The sequence below is a fragment of the Grammomys surdaster genome, unplaced genomic scaffold, assembly GCF_004785775.1.
Source record: "Grammomys surdaster isolate TR1022 unplaced genomic scaffold, NIH_TR_1.0 263, whole genome shotgun sequence".
NCBI classification, from domain to species: domain Eukaryota; kingdom Metazoa; phylum Chordata; class Mammalia; order Rodentia; family Muridae; genus Grammomys; species Grammomys surdaster.
This window is the reverse complement of record NW_021604704.1, coordinates 3,507,829-3,520,149: the sequence shown is the minus strand read 5'-3', so window position 1 is coordinate 3,520,149 and position 12,321 is coordinate 3,507,829. Positions and strand designations below refer to the sequence as shown.

The following is a 12,321-nucleotide window of genomic DNA, read 5'->3' as shown; positions in this document are numbered from 1 at the left end:
TATATATGTGTGTGTGTGTGTGTGTGTGTGTGTGTGTGTGTGTGTATAGACACATATGTATATGTGTATGGATGTATCTACACACACATGTATATATACTCTTGACAACTGAACAGAGGCTGAAGGAGCCACTTCCAAGATGGCCATCTCATGGTATTGGCTGTGGGTTGGGCCCTCGGTGTCTCATGATACATAAATGGATCTCCTTATAGGGAGGGGTTGCAATGTCTTTAATAAACCAGTGTCTTAAGTAACACAGTATTCCCCCTATTGGCTTTTCAAGACAAGATTTTTCTGTGTAGCCCTGGCTGTCCTAGAACTCACTCTGTTGACTAGGCTGGCCCTGAATTCAAGATATCTGCCTACCTCCAGAGTTCTGGGATTAGTGGCACGTATCACCATCACCAGGCTAATTCTTTTGGTTTTGAATGAGTTTATGAAGGAAACCAAAGTAAAACCAAAATAAATAGTGAGTGATAGGTGATTGATTGACAGACAAAGAACAAAACATCATTAAACTGGGTAATCAAAAATTCCAGCAAACCAGTATGGTATTGCATGCCATTAATTCTTACACTCAAGAGGCAGAGGCAGGGGTGGCTCTCTGTGAGTTCTATGCCAGCCTGTTCTACATAGAGAGTTTAAGCCAGTCAGAGCTATACAGTGACACTCCTACCTATAATCAGACGGGACAACAAACCCTGGCAGAAATGCACCTTGGGAGGGGAGGTAGCCAGCTGGAGTTCTCATGTGGGTGAGTTTCCCTTCCCTACTGCCAGCATTTTCAGATCATGGGCAAACCTCCGGGGGAAATGGCTTACCCTCTACCTGTCTCTAAGGACATGCTGGTTTTACTCTTGGCCAATTTTTCTGTTCTCTTTCGTCCCTGTTACAGATTTAGGGGGCTTAGGTAAATCCCCAGACAAGGGGTCTTGGAGGACACTTGCTATGATGTGGATCTGCTTGGGTCTGAAATGGTTCAATTCTACTTCCACTGCTCAGTGAGCTCAAACAGTACATGACTGTTATTGCTGTGATAAGATAGCATAATGAAGAATGAGTTCAGTAGCACCTGACTTTAGTGTAGCTTATAGGAGGCATTGACAGGCTAATTTCTGGGAGTTCAAGGTCTACATAGTTTTAGAACAGCCACAACCCACCCCACCCTCACAAGAAAGGAGAAGAAGGAAGAAGGAAGGAAGGAGGAGGGGAAGAAAAGGAAGAAGAAGAAAAGAAAGGAAGGCAGTCAGGCAGGAAGAATTTGGAATTTCTGATTTCTGGGGGTTCATGATTCAGGAATCCATGCTGGTAGAGGAGGAGCACCAGGGAAGAGTCACATCTTTAAACACAAGCAGGAGGCAGACACCACACACACTAGAGACCACTGGAGTCTTTTGGACCACAAAGTCTGCCCCAGTGACACACCTCTTCCAATAAGGTCACACTTCCTAATCCTCCCCAAACGGGGTTGGGGGGAGGACCAAGCATTCTAATATATGAACCTATGGAGAGTGTTCGCATTCCCACCACCACGTCAGTTCACCAAATTCATGTACACGACACACGGCAAAAGGCCTGCCCAGGAAGGCCTATCCAGCAACCCTCACTGATGTGGTAGTGTTCATCTCCAACTGGTAGGAGGCTGGGAAACACAAAGCTGCAGGAATGGTGGTGGGGAAGGCAGAGAGGAGGGCGACACACAGGCGTGTCTATCGCTGCCTCAGTGGTAGAGCGCTTGCCTAATGTACTGGAGTCCTGGGTTCTAGTCCTAGCACAACACATACACACACAGATGTCATTTGGTCTTCCAGGATCCTTTATTTGGAGTGTGAGGACTCTTAATAGGAAAAGGTGGGCATCATGGCCTATAGAAGGAACGTGCCCTTGGTTTTAGGTTGATGTTCCGGCTCTCGGGCTCCATAGCAAAATGAAAACCAAACCACACACTCCCTAAACCCCAAATTCATCAAAATAGATATTTAAAACTTATCTCATTTGAAACAATGCTGTTTTTTTTTAAATCTCTGATGTGTTAATTGGGATAACTCCCCACTCATCATGAACCAAGGTGCTTTGAGTACTGTGTCCTGCAGGAGCAGTCAGCCTTGCTTGTCCTTCTGTAGGCTGACAGGGCAATGCTGCAGCCAACACACGAGACTGCCCTTTGTTTATGGCTGAAGACTAGGCTGATTTTATGACATCCTGGGCACTTCACATCCATTAATAGGAGTTGGAGTTCTGTATCAGGCCCCACTTCTGTTTCCTTTTCTCTTCTGGAGAGGGATAAAGGAAATACTTCGCATATCCGCATAGATCTGAAAGGAAGTAATGTATTCTCTAATAAAATTAGTTTTTAAAGAATCCAAGCAGGGGACTGAATACAGGTTCTATTCCCGGCACCAAAATGGCAGTTTGCAGCTGCCTGTAACTCCAGTTCCAGGGGATCTGGTGCTCTCTTCTAACCTCTGCCTGCTCCTGCGCACACATGCTTACACACGTACGTATCCGTAAAAAGGAAAAGAATACATAGATTGCTTGTCTAGCATGTGCAAAGGTCTGGGTTCAATCCCCAGCATCCAAATCAAAACAAAACAACAGGCCAAGTTGTGCCATGTGGCATATGTTTGTAATCCAGGCACTGGAGGATCTAAGGCAGGGGGGATAGCCATGATTTTGAGACCAACCTGAGCTATGTGGTGAGCACTCGGCCAAAGAGTTTTTCAGAAACAACTGGTATGAACCACAGTCTTTGAGGATGACTCATCTGTGGGAGAGAGAGAAAGCATGAGAGATCAGGGAAATCTAGAAAGGCCTAAGGGGGCTCAGAATGCTCAAGGTTAGTAGGGTGTTCAGTAAGATGCAAAGAGACCCTGGATGAAATAGTGCACACTTTTAATCTAGAATTCAAGAGGTAGAAGCAGGACCATCAGAAGTTCATAAGATGTTCTGCTATGGGCCAGGCCTGAACTATATAAAACCCTGTCTCAAGAAACCAAAACAACAAAAAGCCCACAAATGAATGTCAAAGGCCAGGTATGGTGGGGCACACCTTTAGTCCCAGCACTTGGGAGGGGGAGGCAGAGGCAGGGGGATCTACAAAGCAAATCCAGGACAGCCAGCCTGGCCTATTACACAGAGAAACCCTGTCTCAATAATCAAACAATAACAACAACAACAATACTAACCAACTAAAACAAAACAGAACACAACAAATAAAACAAAATATGAAAAAACAACAACAACAAAACAGAAAAGCCAAAGCAATGCAAACACCAGAAAGGCCTAGGAAATGTTGACAGGTGAGACAGACTCATGTCCAACCTCAGCAAGCACACTGCCACTTAGATGACAGCTTCTGGAAGGACCTATATTTGGGTGGAGACACTCATGACTGGAGATAGCTGAGTGACAAGGCCAGGCCAGCTCACCAGGCCACAGGAGAGGAAAAGGCCCCAGTTAACCACTGTGTAGGGAGGGCGGATAGAGCGCAGAGAGAGCTTTGAGGCCTCTGTTAGGAGGAGCAGGGGAGCTGCCTGGATCCTGTCCAACGATTGTTAAGCAGAAAGCTGGCCCTCATTAATCAGGAATGAAGTACAGAAGCCAGGCATTGTTTATGGATCTTACCCTAGCAACCTGGGAGCGCAGCAGAGGAACAAACATTTCCGATGATGCCAGCTCCTTCTCAGCCCTGTGCAGCGTGCACACACTAACTGTCTAGATGGGTCCTCAATAATACGGTGGAGAGGCCACAGTGGTCACATTCCAGGCAGGAGCCTGTGTCTCAGGGCCCCTGCTTGTGAGTCATAGTTGTGGTACCCTGAGGCACTTCAACCTCCTTCAGGCTATAGAGGTGGGGATTAAGGACAGCGGAGACCGAGTGTTCCTGCTCTGGTGCCTGCTAGCCCCAAGTTCTTTTTGGTCTCATAAGGAAAATTGCTATCTGCACCTGTGACTCAGCATCCCCAGAACCCTGCCCTTCTCTCTGCTCTCCATTCGCCCTTAGTTATCCTTAGGGGAACATGTGGGAAAGCAAATCCCCCCAGTAAGGAAGGAAAACCCTCTAGGACATGGAGAGCCCAAGTGCTTCTCATGCTAATCCATTGCCTGGTATCCCCTCTGTCTGATTTTTTTCCATCTCTAATCATTTTATGATTACAAGATTATATGCTCATCATCAGACATTCTGGGAATGTGGAAATGTACAGTACAGACTATTCTCTGTGTTTCCACCGTCTGGAAATGGCCACAGCTCACTCTGGCCTATGTTTGTCAGAATATGTATGTATTTTCTCAATAAAAACAATTAGTGTGCCGGGCAGTGGTGGCACACGCCTTTAATCCCAGCACTTGGAAGGCAGAGGCAGGCGGATTTCTGAGTTTGAGACCAGCCTGGTCTACAGAGTGAGTTCCAGGACGGCCAGGACTACACAGAGAAACCCTGTCTCGAAAAACCAAAACAAAAAACCAAAAAACAATTAGTGTGTAAAACCTTTCTTTCTTTGTGTGTGTATGTGTGTTGGAATTGAACTTGAGGCCTCACACATGCTAAGCAAATAATCAGCCACTCAACTTTAGTCACAGCCCTAAATTTGTTTCTTTCTTTTTTTTTTTTTTTCCGAGACAGGGTTTCTCTGTGTAGCTCTGGCTGTCCTGGAACTCACTCTGTAGACCAGGCTGGCCTTGAACTCAGAAATCCGCCTGCCTCTGCCTCCCAAGTGCTGGGATTAAAGGCATGCGCCAACCACCGCCTGGCTCTAAATTTGTTTCTTATTGTGGTAAAATACATATACTATTTTTGTTAACTTTTATAAAATGTTTAAACTATTAAAATGTGAAACTTTCCATTTTAGTCTTTGTGTGTGTGGTATGGGGAATCAAACCCAGTTTCTTAGTATGCATGCTAGGCAAGCACTCGACCACTGAGCCACACAGCCCTGCCCTTCTTTTTTGTCTTACTAAATTGCACAGGTTGGCTTTTAACTTGTTGTATAAAGCAGACATTCCTTGAATTTCCAATTGTCCCATCCTCCTTTATCAGAGTCCTGAGTGATGGTATTACCTTACCTGTCTGTCTGTTTTTTTGTTTTTTTTTTTTTTTTGAGTAGGGTCTTGTGTAACTCATGTTAGTCTCCAACTCATTATGTAGCTAGAAGCCAATCTTGAATTGCTGAGTGTCCTGCCCCCAGTTCCCAAGTGTTAGCTTTACAGGTGTGGACCACTATACCCAGTAATGGAGTGCTGCAGAGGGAACCCAAAACTCTGCATGCTAGGGACATGTTCTACCAACTGAAAAGCATTTCCAGTCCTTCAAATACTTTTAAAATTATTATTATTAGTTAATTTTTTGAGACAGGGGTTTTGTGTATGTGTGTGTGGTGTGTGTGTGTGTGTGTGTGTGTGTGTGTAGCCCTGGCTGTTCTGGGACTCACTCTGTAGACCAGGCTGGCCTCTGCCTCCCGAGCGGTGGGATTAAAGCTGTGCACCACTACACGCCACTTTATCCAGCCTTAAAAAGGAAGGAAAGTCACATTTGCCATGCCATGGATATATATTGAAGACAAATATTGACTTAACTGAGGTTCTTTTTTTTTTTTGAGATATGGTTTCTCTGTGTACCCCTGGCTGTCCTGGAACTCACTCTGTAGACCAGGCTGGCCTCAAACTCAGAAATCTGCCTGCCTCTTAACTGATGTTCCTTGAATAGACAGTTTCATAAAGACAGACTGGAAAACAATAGTTGGCACGGAGGAGAAAGGAATTGGAAGTGGTGGAGACAGTGTCAGTTTGAGAAGATGAGATAGGTCTAGAGATGACTGATCCCAAAAGGGACAAGAAGATGATGGAGATGCTGTCACAGAACATGCAAAGGTGGCAAAGGAGAAAAATGAAGAAGCCAATGGCAGGGTGATGGAGAAGTGGATTTGCTGAAGAAAGCTGCTACTCAAACCGGGCATCCTGGCCTCTCACCCCAGCAGGACTGACAGATTGACAGACTGACATCCACATTATCAACCTCTCTCACCTGGAGAGGGGGGCCGAGCACGCTTAGTTAGCTCGTGAGGGTGTGGAGTGTGAGATAGATGTTCATGGAACTCGATGAGCAGCCGGAAGAGCTGGATGCCCATAAAGCTGAGATGAGGACCTCAAGAGGCCCTGCAGTGAAATAAGCTGAAAGACTTCAGTGGTGGCTGGCAGATGAGACTTGCTCTTGCCAGAGCCTTCTTTATTCAGCTCTTCACGCTGCTTCTGGATGAGCCTACTAACCACCTGGACCTGGATGTTTCTGTGTGGCTGGAAGAGAAACTTTCAAGCATATCGTGGTCCTTGTGTCCCATTCCCAGGACTTTCTGAATGGGGTCTGTACCGATATCACCCACAACAAGAAACTGAAGTATTCTATGGGTAGTTATGATCAGTATGTAATTCCATCTACAATAATCTAGAATTTGGCAGTGACCTTGACACATGAGTGGCTCTGGAGAGACCCAACAGGGCAGGGAACTCCACTATTTTGAAGCGGCTAACTGGAGAGCTTCTGCCCAAAGTTGGAATGATCTAGAACCATTCTCATGTCACAATAGAGGGTTAGTTACATCACCACTTAAAAGAACAGCTGGACCTGGACCCATCACCATTGGAGTACATGATGAAGTGCTACCCAGAGATCAAGGAGACAGAGGAGATGACAAAGATCACTCGGAGATACGGCCTCATGGGGAAACGCAGGTGAGCCCAATCCAGGACCTGTGAGATGGGCAGAAGTGTCAAGTGTGTCTGGCCTGGCTAGCCTGGCAGAACCCTCACATCCTCTTTCTGGACGAGTGTACCAATCACCTGGAATGGAGACCACTGATGCACTGGCAGGCACTTTCAATGAGTTTGAGAGTGGCATGATGCTAGTTAGCCATGATTTCAGACTCATCCAGCAGGTTGCACAGGAGATTTGGGTCTATGAGAAGCAGACCATCACCAAATGACCTGGCAATATCCTGGCCTACAAAGAGCACCTCATATCCAAGCTGGTAGATGAGGAGACCCAGCTCACCAGGAGGACACATAAAGTGTGAGCCCTCAGCCAGGCTTGGGTCAGGAATGCCACCTGGAGACTGCCAGCTGATACCTGACCAGCCACTCAGGACAGAACCCTGGGGCTGCACTCCCGCATTGCTGCAATCCTGCCTCCAGCCTCCTCCCCCCCCCCCCAGCCTGCCTTCATTGCGTCATATCTCCAGCTGGACAACACGTGTCCGTGTGCCAGACTCCTTCCATTTGAGTTTGTCTGTCTGTACTCAGCTGGCTATTCCCTCTAGACCCTCAATGGTTACCTTGCTCTGAGAGATACAGCCAGGGATACCAGGGTTAACCTGAAGGACCCAAGCCATGGTCTGGCCCTGGAAGGATTCGAGAGCCTCATTTTATGGGTTTGGTGATGTTGGAGGAATACCGCCAGCCCATCACCCCTGTTGCTTATTGCTTCTGGTTTGGAGCTCTGGGCCAGGGCCGTAGTCCCGGTCAGTGAGTTCAAGGCCAGCCTGGTCTACAAAGCAAGTTCCAAGACAGCCAGAGCGAACACACAAAGAAACCCTGTTTTGAGGGGTAGGGGAAAATAGTGGAAGCCATAGGCCCCCCCTCCCCCCAAAAACACAAAACAATGACAGAAAAGGATACATTCTTGAAGCTGGAATATGGCTCAGAGGTAGTGTATGGTGAGTGTGTGAGGCCCCGGGGTTGATTCACTAATTGGTAGTGCCACAAAACAAAAGAAAATACGCACAACTATATTATTGTAGAAAATATTTAATCTCAATTGGGTTTCTACCCCACCTTTGATCATTCAATTCCCAGATAGAAAGCACACACCTTTTATATTTACAGTAAGCTTTAACCAGCACTCGAGCTGGGCAGATATCTACCCTCTAAGCTATTAGACTCTATAACCCCAAATTATAATTTTCCATGTTCTGTCTGGGCTGCCCTTTATGATTCACCTAACCCTTCTCCCCTCCTTCCTTTCTCCTCCTCCTCCTCCTCCTCCTCCTCCTCCTCCTCCTCCTCCTTCTCCTTCCCCTTGTGGTTCCCCTCCAACCCCGAAGCCCAGCGTATCTCAATTCTGCCCAGCTATAGGCTGTAGGGATCTTTATTAACCAATCAGGGATAACTTGGGAGGCAAGGTCACATATTGTTACTGGGATCTACGTGCAGATTCTCTAATCCTTGGGGCAACTGGGCCTGGGGGGGTGAGGCAGTATTTAGCATTACAATACTTAGCAACAGAGTAAACTTTAACACTATCACGGAGCGACATCCTCAGCCCCAAAACTGTATCCTTATATAAAAGACCATCAGTTAATCTTTTTAAGTCTTTCTAGTTTCTAGTTTACTCCTGATGAGTTTAACTCCTGTTAGGCATATCTCCTCTTTTTCCAAGTCTCAGCTATAAGAAAATGGCCTCTGGGATGGCCCCTCCTGTTCAGGCTCCAGCTGGGCTTCTAGCCTCAGAGCCTTTGTGTTTGCATTCCACTAAGCAGTTTATGTTGCGGAAACCTCACTAACCTCTCTTCCCCTCCCCACTTGCCAAGGTTTCTTGGCTCCTGGAACTGGTCTAACTTCCCTTTCTCTACTAGTGGTCCTCAGCCTTCCTAATGCTGAGAATACGTTCCCCATGTTGTGGTGACCAAGAACCATAAAATTATTTTTGTTGCTACTTCATAACTGCAATTTTGCTACTGTTATGAATTGTAAATATCTGTGTTTTCCGATGCTCTTAGACGACTCTGACTCCTATAAAAGGGTTGGTCAACCCTCAAAGGGGGTTGAGAACAACTTTAAAAGGCCTCCTGCTTGTGTCTGCAACTGTGCTTTACAGATTAGCATCAGTTCACCTTGCTTGCCTTATTCTCACTTGTAAGCTCACTGGAGGCACCTTTCCCTTGAAGAGCGCCCTTGTCTCTGGCAGTTTTGCTAGCTCTAAGTTCCACACCGGGCGGTGATTTATGGATGGCCGATTCCTTAGGATCTTGAAAGTCTGGCCAAGTAATTTGAATTCAGTGCTAAGGGGACATTTTAAGCCAGGTGATGACAAAACCAAGCAGTATTTTCTGCAGACTTATGTTTCCTGTTGGAGAAAGAACTAAATTAAATGTCCTTTACAAGCTGTGAGAACCCTAGCTTCCTCCCTGTACCTGGTAAAGCCTTCCCATCTTATCAGTAAACGGACAATATGCTTATTTAGGCTAGCATTCCAAAGCACGGCCAGGAAGTCATCCCTGCAGCCCCAGCGTCACAAGATGGATGGGAGCCAGCACCGCGGGGAGGAAAACGGTACTTCTAAGACATTGGAAAAGCACATGTAATCACTGTGAACAATCTGCTGGCGAATTTGGAAAATTAGATGAAAGGTACAATCTTCTGGGTGTAAAATAACAGCAATAAGAAACAAAATATCAAGGGCCGACCAGATATCTCAGTGGATAAAGCGCTTACAATGAATCCCATCCCTGGCACCGACATAAAGGAGAGAACGGACTGCACAAAGCTGTGTTCTTTGATCTCCACATGCCCTCCCCCACCCACTCCCTCATCACACAAAAAAAGACACACGCGCTTTTTTTTTTTTTAATTAAAAGAAAGAAATGGAGTAACAAGCCTGGCATGGCGGTACATGCCTGTAATTCCAGCACTCGGACGTAAAGGCAGGTAGGAGGAACACGAGTTTTGAGGTTAGCCTAGCCTATATAGTGAGATCTTGTTTTAGTCTTCCCACCATCCTGTCCAGCTTTGTCTCCAGCCAAGGTCTCGCTCGACCTTGATACCCATCGCTTCTTTTCCTGTGCGGCTGCAGCTGCCGCTGCGGCGCAGCAGAGTAGCCCACGGTGCCTCTCTTGCCCAATTAATTTTGATGGTGCTATTAGAACCACATAGCACAGTATCAAGATCAGAAAGTGGCTGAACTCCCTTGCAAGCACAAAGCCAAAAACCCTAAGTACATCAGGAAGTTGTGTTCAGGAGTGGGCAATACGCTTTAACTCTTAAGATGGAGTCGAGCAGATGCTGGGATGCAGGGTCTAGTCCTGAGCTCCTGGTGGGATCAGGCTGAGTCTAGATGCAGAAGCCATATCCCTGCCTGGCTTTTCTCGCCTCCAACAGCCTGCTGAGAGTCCTCCCTCAATCACTCAGGCAGAACTCAGATCCAGGGCTGCGCAGTGGGGGAGGGATTTGTGCCCCCCTTGGGGGGGGATGTTGGGGGCAGGGGCGGAGCTGCGCACATGCGCACACGCATGCCCTTTGTTCCTCTAGATCATCAAGTCTCAGAGCACAGAGTAGTGATTATGGGTTTATTTCTCCCCAAGGCAGAGACCAAGTCTCATAAATATTTCTTTCCTCTATCCAGCCTGAAACGGATGAGGCCAAAAAGATTCTGGCTTGAAGGAACTCCTGGAGAGGATTTGCAACTGCTGGAGCTACTGGATACAAAGAAAGCCTTTTGGAATCTTGGTTAAAGCTGTGTAGGAAAACGAAAAACATGACCTAGTTAGTTCCCCTGGGTTGTCACATGCCAGCTAAGCCACTAGAATGCAGACTGGGATCTCTGACGGATTGCTGCTTGAATGTTAAAGTAATCACCAGGCTGTTTCAGGAGAGGGTATGGCCACTCAGCCAGAGGGAGAGAGTTAGTGTTGTTGTAGCTGCCGCCATGGCCATCCGGAGTCATTAAGGTTAGGACTATGGGGGAATCGCTCTAGGGCTACCTGTAAATTACAGAGCAGAGCTTCAGCCAGAGAGCCAGGAAGGTACTAAGTGTTAAAACAGAGGACGAACCTGGGTGTAGTGGGGCACACTTGTAATCCTAACAGTAGCAGGCAGAGGAAGGAGAGCTGTGAGTTCTGGGCTAGCCTGGCTTATAAAAACACTCCACTAAAAATGGAGGAAGACGGAAGGCTTGCCCAGAGAGAGAAGGGTAGGGCAAGGTGGGGAAGAGTAAGAGTGCTAGTTTTTAAGGATGTAACCGGATCCGGATGCTGTCTCTGCCTGACCTGTAAAGAATGAGACATTGTTCCCATTAAAGCCCATTCAGCTGGGCTGGTGAGATGGCTCAGCGGGTAAAGGAGCCTGGCTCAACTGCTTCCCTTTGATTCTCAGAATTCACACGGTGGAAGGAGAGAACCAATTTACTTCTGTAAATTGTCCTGGGTGCCTTACTTGCACCATCTCTCTCTCTCTTTCACACACACACACACACACACACGCACACGCACACGCACACACATTTTCTCTTTGTCTCTGTCTCTCTGTCTCTCTCTCACACACACAACTGTTATAAAAATAAAATCCACTCACTATCCTTAAACTGGATTAATAATTTTGTGTAAACTTGCCCAAGCCATTGGGTATCCAAATATTTGGCCAAACATTATCCTAAGTGTTTCTCTGAAGGCATCTTTTGATAATATTAACACTTAAATTAATAGATTTAAATTAAGCAAATTGGCCTTCTCAATGTGGGCAGGCCTCATCCAATCAGTTGAGAGCTTCATTTCAGCAAAAAAGCTGACATGCCCCATACCCTTAGAGCCAATTCCTTCTCCCCGTCTTCGAGCTGGGTGGAGAATACTGTCTTATTTTGCTCCTGATTTCAGACTCACACTGAAGCATCAGCTCTCTCTAGGTCTCCAGTTTGCTGTCATTTGGACTGGCACTATACTATTTGTTCTTCTAGATCTCAGACCTTTGGACTGGGACTGGAACCTGGCCACTAACTCTCCTGTAGCTCAAACCTTTGGACTTGGGTTAGCACTATGTCACTGACTCTCCCACAAAGCACACTGCAAGTCTGGGGACTGGTCAGCCCTCACAGTTGTGTGCATGAGCCAGTTCATACATGCACACACCTTTTACTGCTTCTGTTTCTCTGAGGAATTTTGGCTTCTACATTGGATAAGTAAACCCCATTCCTCAATAAATCTCCCAACAGATAGTGTGCCTTTTCAGTTTGATCTGCAGGAAGGTGTACTGTATTTTGTGGTTCTGGGAATGGAAGCCAGATGCTGCTAGCTACATCCCTAAACCCATGAAATACTCTAATAGGCCCCTGAAAGTCACAAACAGCCTCTTCCATGATTAGAAAAGCCTGTCCAAGAAAGTCTTCCTATCTTTTCCCTTCCTTAGCTCAGGCCCACTTGGGTTTGGTATCATCCAGCAGGAAGTGGGTGTAGCTAGCTTCCTATCAATTTCTCCACCTTGTACTTCCTGCTCCCCAAGTTCTTGAGGGAGGGGCGGGTGGAGGGTAGGCCAGTCCCGCCAGACGTCTTTTACAGTAATTCT

The 12,321-nt window shown here is 46.7% G+C and overlaps 1 long non-coding RNA gene and 1 pseudogene across 1 annotated transcript; one reads left to right on the top strand and one right to left on the bottom strand.

Annotated features, from left to right (window-relative positions):
- Window positions 1–1,967: 1,967 nt before the first annotated feature.
- On the bottom strand, window positions 1,968–3,513 carry LOC114628080. Its single transcript, XR_003712444.1, has 3 exons — window positions 3,429–3,513; window positions 2,685–2,764; window positions 1,968–2,273 (listed from the first exon to the last, which is right to left on the bottom strand). It is a non-coding gene; the product is annotated as an uncharacterized LOC114628080 (long non-coding RNA).
- A 554-nt stretch (window positions 3,514–4,067) lies between these two features.
- Window positions 4,068–7,067, top strand: LOC114628057 (annotated as a pseudogene).
- The last annotated feature ends 5,254 nt before the right edge of the window (window positions 7,068–12,321 follow it).